This window comes from Microcebus murinus, chromosome 4 (assembly GCF_040939455.1).
Source record: "Microcebus murinus isolate Inina chromosome 4, M.murinus_Inina_mat1.0, whole genome shotgun sequence".
Classification (NCBI taxonomy): domain Eukaryota; kingdom Metazoa; phylum Chordata; class Mammalia; order Primates; family Cheirogaleidae; genus Microcebus; species Microcebus murinus.
Genome location: NC_134107.1, coordinates 105,013,130 through 105,024,666, shown reverse-complemented (window position 1 = coordinate 105,024,666; position 11,537 = coordinate 105,013,130). Strand labels below are relative to the sequence as shown.

The following is an 11,537-nucleotide window of genomic DNA, read 5'->3' as shown; positions in this document are numbered from 1 at the left end:
CAACCCGCTACAGAAACCACCCTAGCAAACAGGAGCTGCTTCTTGTTAATTCAAAGAAAAAAAAAATGCGAGAAGCGTGAATCCTGAGGAGAAACGCTTCTTTCAGCGTAAGCCCTGAGGAGAAACGCTTCTCTCAGCGTAAGCGTGGAGCTGGCCCAGATGGCTGGAGGAAGGACGAACTGGACAGGGCTTTTGGAGCATATGAACGTAAATCTGCACTTGTGCACACAGGCAACAACGCATACAGTGTCAAGACACACAAGTCTGCGTCGTGCGGGTTTCAACACCTTAGGAGACTGAATCGCCCACTGTGCAAGTCCCGACGACCGGGAGGGCCCCTTTTCTGCGCTTGCGCGGTAATCACTTCTCCACAGCCTCGAGCCCCGCCCCCGAGCTCGCTCCGCCCCACCCCTTCCCCTCCCCTTCCTCTGCGAGGCCGCCCGCGCAGAGCATTGTGGGACACAAACAAAGTGCCCCCAAACAGGCTGGAGTGAGCGGAGCGGCAACGGCGGCGCCGGCCCGCACGCGCGCGGCGGCGGCTCCCTCCCAACCTCCCCCTCCCCTCCCCTCACTCCCCATCCCCTTCCCCACCCCGCCCCGCCGGGAAAACGCGAGCCGTCGCCGCGCTCCCCAAATCGCCGCCTGCCCTCGGCCAACCGTCCCCAACGGCCGCCCGCGCACGGCTCCCGGGCCCCCGGCTCTTCCCCGCACGCCCCTCCGAGCGCCGGGGGGTGCTTCCTCCCCGCCGCGTTGCACTTTCCCCCCTCACAGGCGCGCCGGTGGGCAGTGCCGCCATGCCCCAGCCACAGGCTGCTCACGGGCCTAGGCGCGGCGGCCCGAGATAGGGTCCCTGAGCCTCCCGGGGGAGGAGAGGGAGCGAGCCGCGCGCTCCGCCCCCTCCCCCCGGGCTGTCGCCGCCGCCGCCACCTCGCCGCTTCAGCCTGGCGGGGAGGAGGAGGAGCAGCAGCAGGCCTCCGGGCCCTGGCACCGCCGCCCGCAGGTAAGGGGAGGGGAGGGCCGGCGGGCCGCCCTGCCCGAGCCGGGGGTGACCGGGCGCTGCTCGCCGCCGGGGGCTGACACCACGCGTCTCGCACCTGGGCGCTGGAGGGAAAGGAAAGCATGGTCTGTCACCCCCATCTGCGCAGGGAGACACCCCACAGGGTACTAAATGCCACCCCCAGTAGCATTTAATCCCTCTGGGAGGAGACTGGCCTTGGGCCCCTCAGTCCACAGGCGATTGCCCCGATCTTTCAGGGTGCTGCCGGGCATTTGCACGCCCATTTGCCCAAAACCCTAACCCACAGCAGTCGGAAGTGTTACCTTCTCTCACCTGATCGGAACCAGGGGGCCTGAGACCTGTTTTTTTCCTCTTCTCTCTTAATGCTTTTTCCCTGGTACAGGAAATAAAAAGATGGCACTTCTTAAAAAATAAGATAAAATCACTTCTTTTCTTTCCTACCTGAGGATCGTTCTGCATCTAGTCCTTTCACTGCTGGCCTAATCAGAAAAACAGGTTACCTGCAAGTGAAATGATAAGTACATTAGAACTGATGAAAAGAAATTGCATCCGTGTGAGTTCTATGAACCTTAGCAGGATTTAGAATAAAGCCCAATAATTGTGTGCTTTATTTGAACCTACTTATAGAAACGAAGACAGAAACTTTAATTTCTTTTTTAACATGTAGGTAGATTATCTGTTGAGGTCAGGAAAAAATTCCTTATAACTTCCACTTATATTCTTAGTGTTTTATTTGGAAATAGGCTAATAGCAGCAAACTGCACAATTTGATAGATACCAGAGAGTTTGGATAGATGAGAATTTTTATTCCCTTTTCAGTTGGAATTCTTGGATTTAAAAAAAATTATATAAATCTTCATTTCCCCTATTACTTCACTTTGACTTCCAGTGGATTAGTAATATTTAGTTTTATCTAAGTAGTTTCCCCTTATAGAATCGGAGTATAATGTTTCCTCTAGTCTTGTATTTTAGGATGATTATATTCATTAATTATGAAAACCAGATTTACTCATTTTGTGCAACACTGCTTGGCATTTTACATATGTAATCTTATTTAATTCTGAGAACAACCTAATGAATTATTACTTAATTTTATAGATGAGATGGAAATTTACTGCTATTAAATAATTTGCTTTGGGCCACACAACTAATAAGTAATAGTTTAGATTTGAACCCAGATATAATTCCAATGTAGGTGTACTTTCTACTGTACCTTTTCATAGCCAGACAATTTTTTTTAACCTTGTTATGAAAAAATTTCATTCTGACAGTTGTGAGGAAATATAGTGAATAATCCATTCAGTGATTAGCATTTTTGCGGTATTGTTACCTCCCCCCCTTTTTTTAATGTGGAAGGCTTCATGAAATTGTCATCCTTGTGCCTCCCCCTTCTCTGTATGTGTGTAACCATTTGACAGTAAATTGCAAACAGTAACCCTAATATTTAGTATACCCTAGTATACTATACTATAATATACTATAATTTACTATAATATAGTAAACCCTAATATTTCAACATGCACTTCTCAAAATAAGGACATTCTCCTCTTAATATCATTATCAATACCTATGAAAATAAAAAATTCCAATCCATGTTCAAAAGTCTCTTTGAGCCCCCCCCATAGTCAGTTAAGATTCCTGCATTGCATTTGGTGATTCTTTATTCCCTTTTATTAAAAAACAGAATGGTACCCATTCCTTCTTTTTGTGACACCTAATTGACCAAATTAGTTGTCTTGTAGAATACACCCACATTCATGACTTGTTTTGTCTTCCTAATGTCATTTCATTTATTTCTCTATCTCCCTCAATTTTAACTGGAAGTTAGGTCTAAAAAATGGCTTGGTTACCATAAAGTAAAACTTATTTGGTGAGAATATTTAATAGGTGATGCTATGTATCTCATACTGCATCATGTATGAGGTACATAAGTCAGGTTGCCATCCTTAATGATGCTAAATGTGATCATGTGATCAAAGCAGTGACTTACCTGACCTATTATAATGATGTAAGGTTTGTGATTAATATGTAATCTTGGGGTAAAACTCGGACACCAAGCAAATATCCTGTTTCTATCTTTTGCTTAGTGATTTTTAGCACCCATAGTGACTCTTGCTTAAATCAGTTATTTTATTGGAGGTTCTCTATAAGGAAGAGACTTTCCTCATTAAATAGGGGTGAACAAATGTTCTAAAAATGCAGACTAACTGCTTAATTTTGTTCTTTTAGATTTCAATATTGAGTAAAGAGCTGAAGTAATAGTCACCTGAAAGATGGCAAATAAGGACTTTTTTTGTTATATTTTTGGGGTGATACCACTATGGACTGTGGATTCAAATTTATTCATTGTTTTATTACCAGTTATAGTTCTTTTTAATGACCAATTTGTCCCATATTTGGTCAGTAGAAACCATTTCAAGCTGGTTCTTTTGTCTTTTCTTTCTTTTTAAATTTCTTTTTTTTTTTAATTTTTATATTTTTGGGGGGAAAGGGAAGTTCCTCAGTTCTTCTTAACAGTCATATGTCTTTTGACACCCCTGCTCACCTTTAATCTTGGAGTGCTTTTTGGCACAATGTATCTCCAGCTTACCTTGTTTTTTTCTTTGCTTCACATCTGAAAAGGGCTGTTTATCCTGGGAATCTTGGTTCTTTTTAGTGAGAAATGGTATATAGAAACCAAGATTTGGATGTTTGGCACATGCATTTCTGCTGGGGTATCATTGCTTCTAGGTCCTTTAAGAGGAGAGAATTGAAAAATGGTTTTTTGTGTGTTTGTTTAAATGAGCTCATAGGGACATATTTAGTTCAATTCAGATTTAGCGTAACAGTTTTTTCTTTGTTTCTATATTTGTTTTGTCTTAAATGAAAATCTTGGTACCTAATAAAATTAATATTTGCTTTCTCCTGTATACATAAAATTATTTCTAAATTACAATACCAGTATTACTACTATCAAGATTTCTTTGTATCTATTTATAATCAGAGTACTATGTTCAAAAGTCACTTAATACTCTTTTCTGGTTATGCTACCAATTTGATATAGTTCATTGGTTTCATATTTTAAGATTTTATTTTTGAATATGCAAAATATACACATTTCAAAAGTCAAAATAGTGTTTTAAAACTATACTTAAAGAAACCTCACTCAAATTAGTTTTTTAATATGAAGTATTCTTTACCTTTGCCATATTCCTTTTTTTGTGAGACAGAGTCTCACTCTGTTGCCCAGGCTGGAGTGCTGGCTAATTTTTTCTATATATTTTTAGTTGTCCAGCTAATTTCTTTTTTTTTTTTCTTTTTTCTTTTTTTTTTTTTTTTTTAGTAGAGATGGGCTCTTGCTCTTGCTCAGGCTGGTCTCAAACTCCTGAGCTCAAACGATCCGCCCACCTCAGCCTCCCAGAATGCTAGGATTATAGGCGTGAGCCGCCGCTCCTGGCCCATATTCTTTTTAATACCTGTTATATTCTTATGTATCTTAAGTGCAGAAAGCTTACTGGAAGTTACTACATAGGATTACTGCAAAATTTTATAATTAGATTCTGATTCCTCTGGCAGAAAAAGCTGAGACTAATTATTTATTTATTCATTTATGAATGAATGACAGGGTCTCACTCTGTTGCCCAGGCTAGAGTACAGTGGTGTGATCATAGCTTACTGCAACTTCAAACTCCTGGGCTCAAGTGATCCTCCCACCTCAGCCTCTGAGGTAGCTGGGACTACTGCCCTGTGCCACCAAGCCCAGCTGTTTTTTGTTTTTTCTTTTCTTTTCTTTTTTTCTCTGTAGAGAAGAGTCTCACTGTGTTGCCTAGGCTGAACTCTTGGCCTCAAGTGATCCTCCTGCCTTGGCCTCCCAAAGTGCTAGGATTACAGGTGTGACCTACCACACCTGGCCTAGAAGTTAGCAGAGAATTAGATTTCAGGCTTGCTTTTGCAGATTTCTTATGTTTTTTAATTCCATAAAGGTAGAACTGTAGCTTTTACTTGAAAATTATGTCAGTGAAGAAGGCTGGATGTGGTAGCCATGTCTGTAATCCTAGAGCTCTGGGAGGCTGAGGCAGGAGGATCTGTTGAGGTTAGGAGTTGGAGACCAGCCTGAGCAAGGGTGAGACTGCCATCTCTACTAAAAACAGAAAAACTACCTGGGTGCAGTGGTGCATGCCTGTGGTTTCATCTGCTGCGGAGGCTGAGGCAGAAGGATCACTTGAGCCTAGGACTTTGAGGTTTCATTGAGCTCTGATGACGCCACTGCACTCCACAGGCGACAAGACCCTGTCTCAAAAAAAAAAGAAAAAAAGCAGCGCGTAGTTAGTAGAGGTTTTATGAATCTATCTACTTTTATGCCATACAGCATAATTGGCATACATACGCTATCTGCAGATATGAAGACATTTGGACATGTGATCAGTGGAGATAGTACATTTTGTTTGGATTGGAACAAATTTTGATAGAAATTCATAATTTTGTGGTCTCAAATAGAGAGCAGTGGTTGTCTAAAGTAGGCAGAGCACAATTATCAACCTCCTATCAACCAGGTGCTGAAAAACAAAAGCTGTGCCCATGGTGTGTTTTCCTGTGTTGGTTGTCATTGCTTTTGGTAATACAGCAAACATCTATTTCCTTCAGGGAGTGGAGTGGCAAAATGAGCATATGTACTGTGGATCCACCCACCCTCATTCAGTTTATAGTCTCAAGTAAAATAGACTGCCCAAGATTATTAGAACATACAAATTAATGAAGAATGCTACAAACAGTTGCATGGGTATGTATAGCCATGTAGCAGCTACAGCCCATTGTCATGGGATGAAGGAATTAATATGATGATGGTAATTGCTAACATCTGTTGTGCCCTTTCTATATGTTAGCTCTGCTAAACATTTTATACAGTATTGACACGGAAAATGTCGGGCACCAGGACATGGCCGCCCGCCGCCTCCCCGTGGCTCCTCATCTCCGTGGGCCAGCACTGTGCATGGCCGGTTGGAGGGCAGGCTGCTGGGGCTGGGCTGGAGTGCCACTGGGCCCAAGTGCAGCCGCTGGCTCCTGTCATCTGGCTGTGCCGCTCACATGATCCCGATTGGGTAATTTTTGAATCCCACTGTTGCTGATTGGATGTTAAAGCTTGTTGCTGATTGGACACTTTTTGGAGTCCTACCAAGGGTATAAAAGCAGGAGGAGAGCAAGGAAGGGGGTCAGAAGATCAGAAGACATGAAGAGAGCTGTGTAACAGTTGCTGGGTTGAGCCTGCTGTGGAAGAACAAAGACTGTTCTCCGACTCTTCACATGCCACTCGGTTCTTTCCCCAGTCAAGAGCTGTAACGCTAGCTGTACACTTGCTGTAACAGTATCTCATTTAAATCTCCCATTAACCACAAGTACCTGGGACTACAAGCATGTGCCACCATGCCCAGCGAATTTTTTCTATGTATTTTTAGCTGGCCAATTAATTTCTTTCTATTTTTAGTAGAGGCGGGTCTTGCTCAGGCTGGTTTCGAACTCCTGACCTTGAGAGATCCTCCCACCTCAGCCTCCCAGAGTGCTAGGATTACAGGTGTGAGCCACCGCTCCTGGCCTTAGGTACCTCTTTAATACACACTTAAAAAGTATAAAAAGTGAAGTATCAAAAATCAAGATAGACTGATGGATGGATAGATAATGTGATAAAACAATTATAATAGGATGTTAATGACAGAAATCTAGGTATGGCTATTCAGGCACTCCACCAGAAAATTCTTTAAATTTTGCTCTATCTGAAAATTTTCATAATCAAATGTTAAAGGAAGCAACTAAAAATGTATTCTTATATTACAGTATTGACAACTGTATAAAAACCAGTAACATGCTATATCCTTCATGTGCTTGTCTACAATGATCCTTTGAAACTTTTAGTAACTCTTCCTAGCCTTATAAAGGATAAAACTTTGCTCTGAAAATGGTCAAGCATCAAAGGCTGTTTGTTATAAAGAAGATTCCCTCATTAATTAGGCTCCTTTCAACTATAATTTTTAATACCCTTATAAATATTACATATATAGAATATAAATTTCCTTCCTGTGATTTTGCAACATTTTGTAGACTGATATTGAGTCTGAATTTATATAATCTTTATGGGGTATTTTTGCTTTAAATGCCACCTCATTTGCTGCTGAAAACAGTTCTCAGAATGATTGTTTGAAATTTATCTCTTGTTAAGTGAATATAACATTGGCTGTTCTTTGTTGTTTATATTAATATGTTTCTAATATTAGAAACCCAATTTTCACCCAATTTTAGGGAATGATCTGGAAATGTTTAGATTCTTTACCATGGGATCTAAGATAGTGGCTGTGTATGTGCCTTTAAAAAACATAAAGACATAAGATTTGTATTATACTCCTGTTTGAAAACCACATTAAGATATTGTATTCATTTCTTCATTATTATTTGTGCCAAGGGTGATCTTGGCTGGCACATTTTCACATAACTCATCATGGAGTAAATCACTGGCTTGTATTACCATGGTATTTCACATTGATAACTTTGTCTTACAGGAGCGAAAATAGGTGGGTAAAGCTTAAGAGATAACATCTTCCTGTTTCCACATTAAATATTCTTCCCTTTTAATACTTACATAGCTTTTTAAAAGATTATAAATGTTTGACACACCCAGTCATTTTACAATTTCAGTATTGTGTTACGTCAGGATATTACTATCTTTCTGCAGGTATTAAATGTATATATTTCTTTATGTTGAAGTGATTTGCTATTAATTTGGTTTTGGTGTATTCAGCACAGCTACAAACATGTTGGTACTGTATAACCAAGACTGAGTCTCTGGAATCTAATTTTTGTGGAACTACTACTCTCTGGCTTCTGAAACAACTTTAGATGATACCTTTTTTTTTTTGAGACAGTCTCGCTTGTTGCCCAGGCTATAGTGAGTGCCGTGGTGTCAGCCTAGCTCACAACAACCTCAAACTCCTGGGCTCAAGTAATCCTTCTGCCTCACCCTCCCGAGTAGCTGGGACTACAGGCATGTGCCACCATGCCCGGCTAATTTTTATATATATATATTAGTTGGTCAATTAATTTCTTTCTATTTATAGTAGAGACAGGGTCTCGCTCTTGCTCAGGCTGGTTTCGAACTCCTGACCTCAAGCAATCCGCCCGCCTCGGCCTCCTAGAGTGCTAGGATTACAGGCGTGAGCCACCACGCCCGGCCTAGATGATACCTTTTAAAAACTGTTTCCTCTTGGAATTAGATATAGCTTGAGAAGGGAGGATGTTTAGACTTTAAATAAGGCTGGAGTTTCAATCTAACTCTCAATAGGACTTTAAAATTTTCTGCTATAAGTCTATTTATATAATAGAAACTAAAAATTTAAGCTATGGGACAGATCCATATTTTTTCCCAGGAGAAAGACAGAACAGGTTTACTTCACTATGAAGTCTAACTTTTTCAATAAGCTACTTAAAATACTTCTGAAAGCTCAGAAATAGCTTATAGAGCGGAGGTGGGAAATGGCCTGGATGAGACAGGTGAACTAGGTGGGGCCAGGTGATGGAGGGCACCAAGGGCCTTGTTATGGATTTTGGTCTCTATCCTCATTAAAATAGAACTGTAAATAAGACCCCAAGCTCTCCAGACAAGATAGACTCTGTGCGACTAATAGAAATGCCCAAATTAAAATAATAAAAACCAAGCAGCCATGGTGAGGTAAAAAAGAAAATTATTTCCTCTTATTCAAATTTTTTTTTCTTGAGACAGAGTCTCACTCTGTTGCCCCAGCTAGAGTGAGTACTGTGACATCAGCCTAGCTCATAGCAACCTCAAACTCTTGGGCTTAAGTGATCCTCCTTCTTCAGCCTCCTGAGTAGCTGGGACTATAGGCATGCACCACCATGCCCGGCTGATTTTTTCTATATTTTTAATTGTCCAGCTAATTTCTTTCTTTCTTTTTTTTTTTTTTAGTAGAGATGGGGTCTTGCTGTTGCTCAGGCTAGTCTCAAACTCCTAACCTCAAGCCATCCTCCCAGAGTGCTAGGATTACAGATGTGAGCCACCACGGCCAACCTGTTTCCTCTTACTCAAATCTTAACCTGCTGTGCATTATGTTATCTATCTGATCATTGCCTACTCTTGGCAAGCAAGTATATTCAGTACTATACTGTCTAAGGAAAGGAACCCAAGCTCTGTAAAAATAATTTAAAGAGGTTTATTCTGAAGTGAATATATGCAACCTTGGCCCAGAGAGCCACGCCTAAGAAGCCTTGAGCAAGTGGTTCTGCTGTGGTTGGTTTACAGTTTGGTTTTATACATTTTAGGGAGATAGGAATTACATGTAAAATCATAAATCAATACGTAGAAGGCATACATTGGTTTGGCCCAGAAAGGCAGAATTTCTTGAAGTTGGCTTATAGGTCATAGGTAGGTTTAAAGATTCTATGATTTTCAATTGGTTAAAGAAATGAAACCTGGTCTAGAGGGTTGGAATATTCTAAGTTAATGTAAGAGGAAGTCTGTTAAGCAAAGAAAAGCCATGGTATCTGAGACTCAAGTGATCTATTGAGTAAATGGATGACCTGCAGGTGTGGTTTAACTTTTGCCTTACGTGGCCTTAGGCCTCTTAATGATTTTGTATCTTGTTACAAAGAATAACTCCAAAAGGCATGGGGAATAAATAACTAGGTGTGTGTGACCTCTCTTACCATGGCCCACAACTCAGCTTTAAGGTTTTTCTGTGGTCCCCTTGCCAAGAGAGGGTGTCCACTTAGCCATCTGGGGTGCTTAAGATTTTATTTTAGTTCCTATTACTATATTAAATGTTTGTGCTCTTTGATTAACAACATTTGGGTATTCTTTAGCCCAAACAAAATAAAGAATAAGACTTTCCAGGGACTTAGACATTCTTGTTTTGCTTCCATTTCATTTTTCTCTTTTACTGGTGGTATTTATGGGAGTGTGTGTTTTCTTTCTTCTACTTTTAGCTTTTTCTCCTTTTTACGTTTTGACTATGTGAGGTTTTTACTTTTTCTTTGGCTGTTTCCTTTTTTTCCTTTTGCTTTGAATTTTCTCACTGCTAATCTCCTTGTTGTGGCTTTCCATTGCTGTGTGAGGATAGTTTTATCTTTGGTACCTTAACTTACAAACCATACTTCTCAGATAATTGTTATTTACAGGAACCACTGCTTCTCATTTTTTGCCCCACCTAATACTGTTTTTTCCTTATTTGTTTCTACTTTCTTTTTTATTTTGTTTTTTGTTCGTTTGGCAATGTCTGGAGATATCTTTCTACTTTTTTCAACTAGGTTTGCTTAGCTTTACTTTGAGAGGCAGTATGGCATAGTGTAAGGAGCACAAATTAGCATGCTTCCTGGGTTCAGAACTTGACTCTGTTACTTACTAGATTGCATGGCCGTGGGCTGATTCCTTAATTTCGCTGCTTCATTTCCTCACTGGTGAAATGAAAATACCAAGTGATACCTATCTCAAGAGGTTGTGTGGAAATTAAATTATTTAATATGTAAAAAGTACTTAGAGCAATGTTTGGCACATATTAAATATTGTGTAAATATTAACTAATTGCTATTTTAACAAAAAGTAGTTCAAAGTAATTAGGTCTTCAGTACCTCCTAGGCATCCTTCTGTTTTGTTTTTTTCTCCACATTATTTTTCATATTTCATTTTCCTCAAAATTTTACTTTGTCTCCTCCTTTTTCAGCAGTCTACCTCTACTTATGACTTGGAAGAGAAATAAAGCCAGATAAGAACTCGCTACTTCTCCCAGTACCCCAGCAGTAAACTTAACTGTAGCTATACCCTTTCCTGTACCTTGCTCCCCCAGCTCCCAATTGCTAGGTCTTCTGTTTAAGGCTAATCCTTTCCCATATTGTGAATTTCATTTCCTTCTGCCTATCCAGAGACCTTAGACATCATTATGACCTGTTTCCTGTATCTTTAATTTTGCCTCTTCTCTGAATCTTTTCCAAAAATCATCAAAACATTCTCTTTATATTTTACCACAATAAAAAATACACATATCTGGAGGGGAAAGAGGAGAAAAACTATATTTTCTAGTTTCTCCATTCTATAAAAATATCAGTATCTTCTCTGGACCCATTATTTCCCTCCACCTAACCCCCTCGTTCTGTCTGTAGAACCAAACTACTTCTGATTGAATTGTCTGTACTCACAGTTTCTATTTCTTCATTTATTTGTATTTTTTATCTTTGTCTATGTCAAGTCTTCTAACTCTTCTACTTTTCCCTTATGTGCTATTATAAGGTCATCACTGACTCCTTTGTAGCTAAATAAAATAGACTTTGGTTTATATATTATTTGGCCAATCAGTAGCATTTGACACTGTCAATCATCACTCCTTGAAATACCCTACATACACCCTTGGTTTCTGAAATATGCTACTATCCTGGTTATTCTATCCATCTCTTTCCCGGGCTTTCCTTCTGCTGCCCCCGCCCTCATTTTTTTCTCCTCTTTTTTCTTAATCTGTCTAGCAAAGGTTTATCAATTTTGCTTATTTTT

At 40.3% G+C, this 11,537-nt stretch overlaps 1 protein-coding gene across 3 annotated transcripts in view; it reads left to right on the top strand.

Annotated features, from left to right (window-relative positions):
* Positions 1-592: 592 nt before the first annotated feature.
* Positions 593-11,537, top strand: part of ZBTB44 (zinc finger and BTB domain containing 44) — a 45,155-nt gene continuing 34,210 nt past the window's right edge. Inside the window, exon 1 of one of the 3 annotated variants that reach the window (XM_012783335.3) lies at positions 593-1,000. The gene's annotated coding sequence lies outside the window, so the exon portion shown is untranslated. The remainder of the gene's footprint in view (positions 1,001-11,537) is intronic. The other 2 variants (XM_012783338.3, XM_012783334.3) reach the window with 2 other exon arrangements.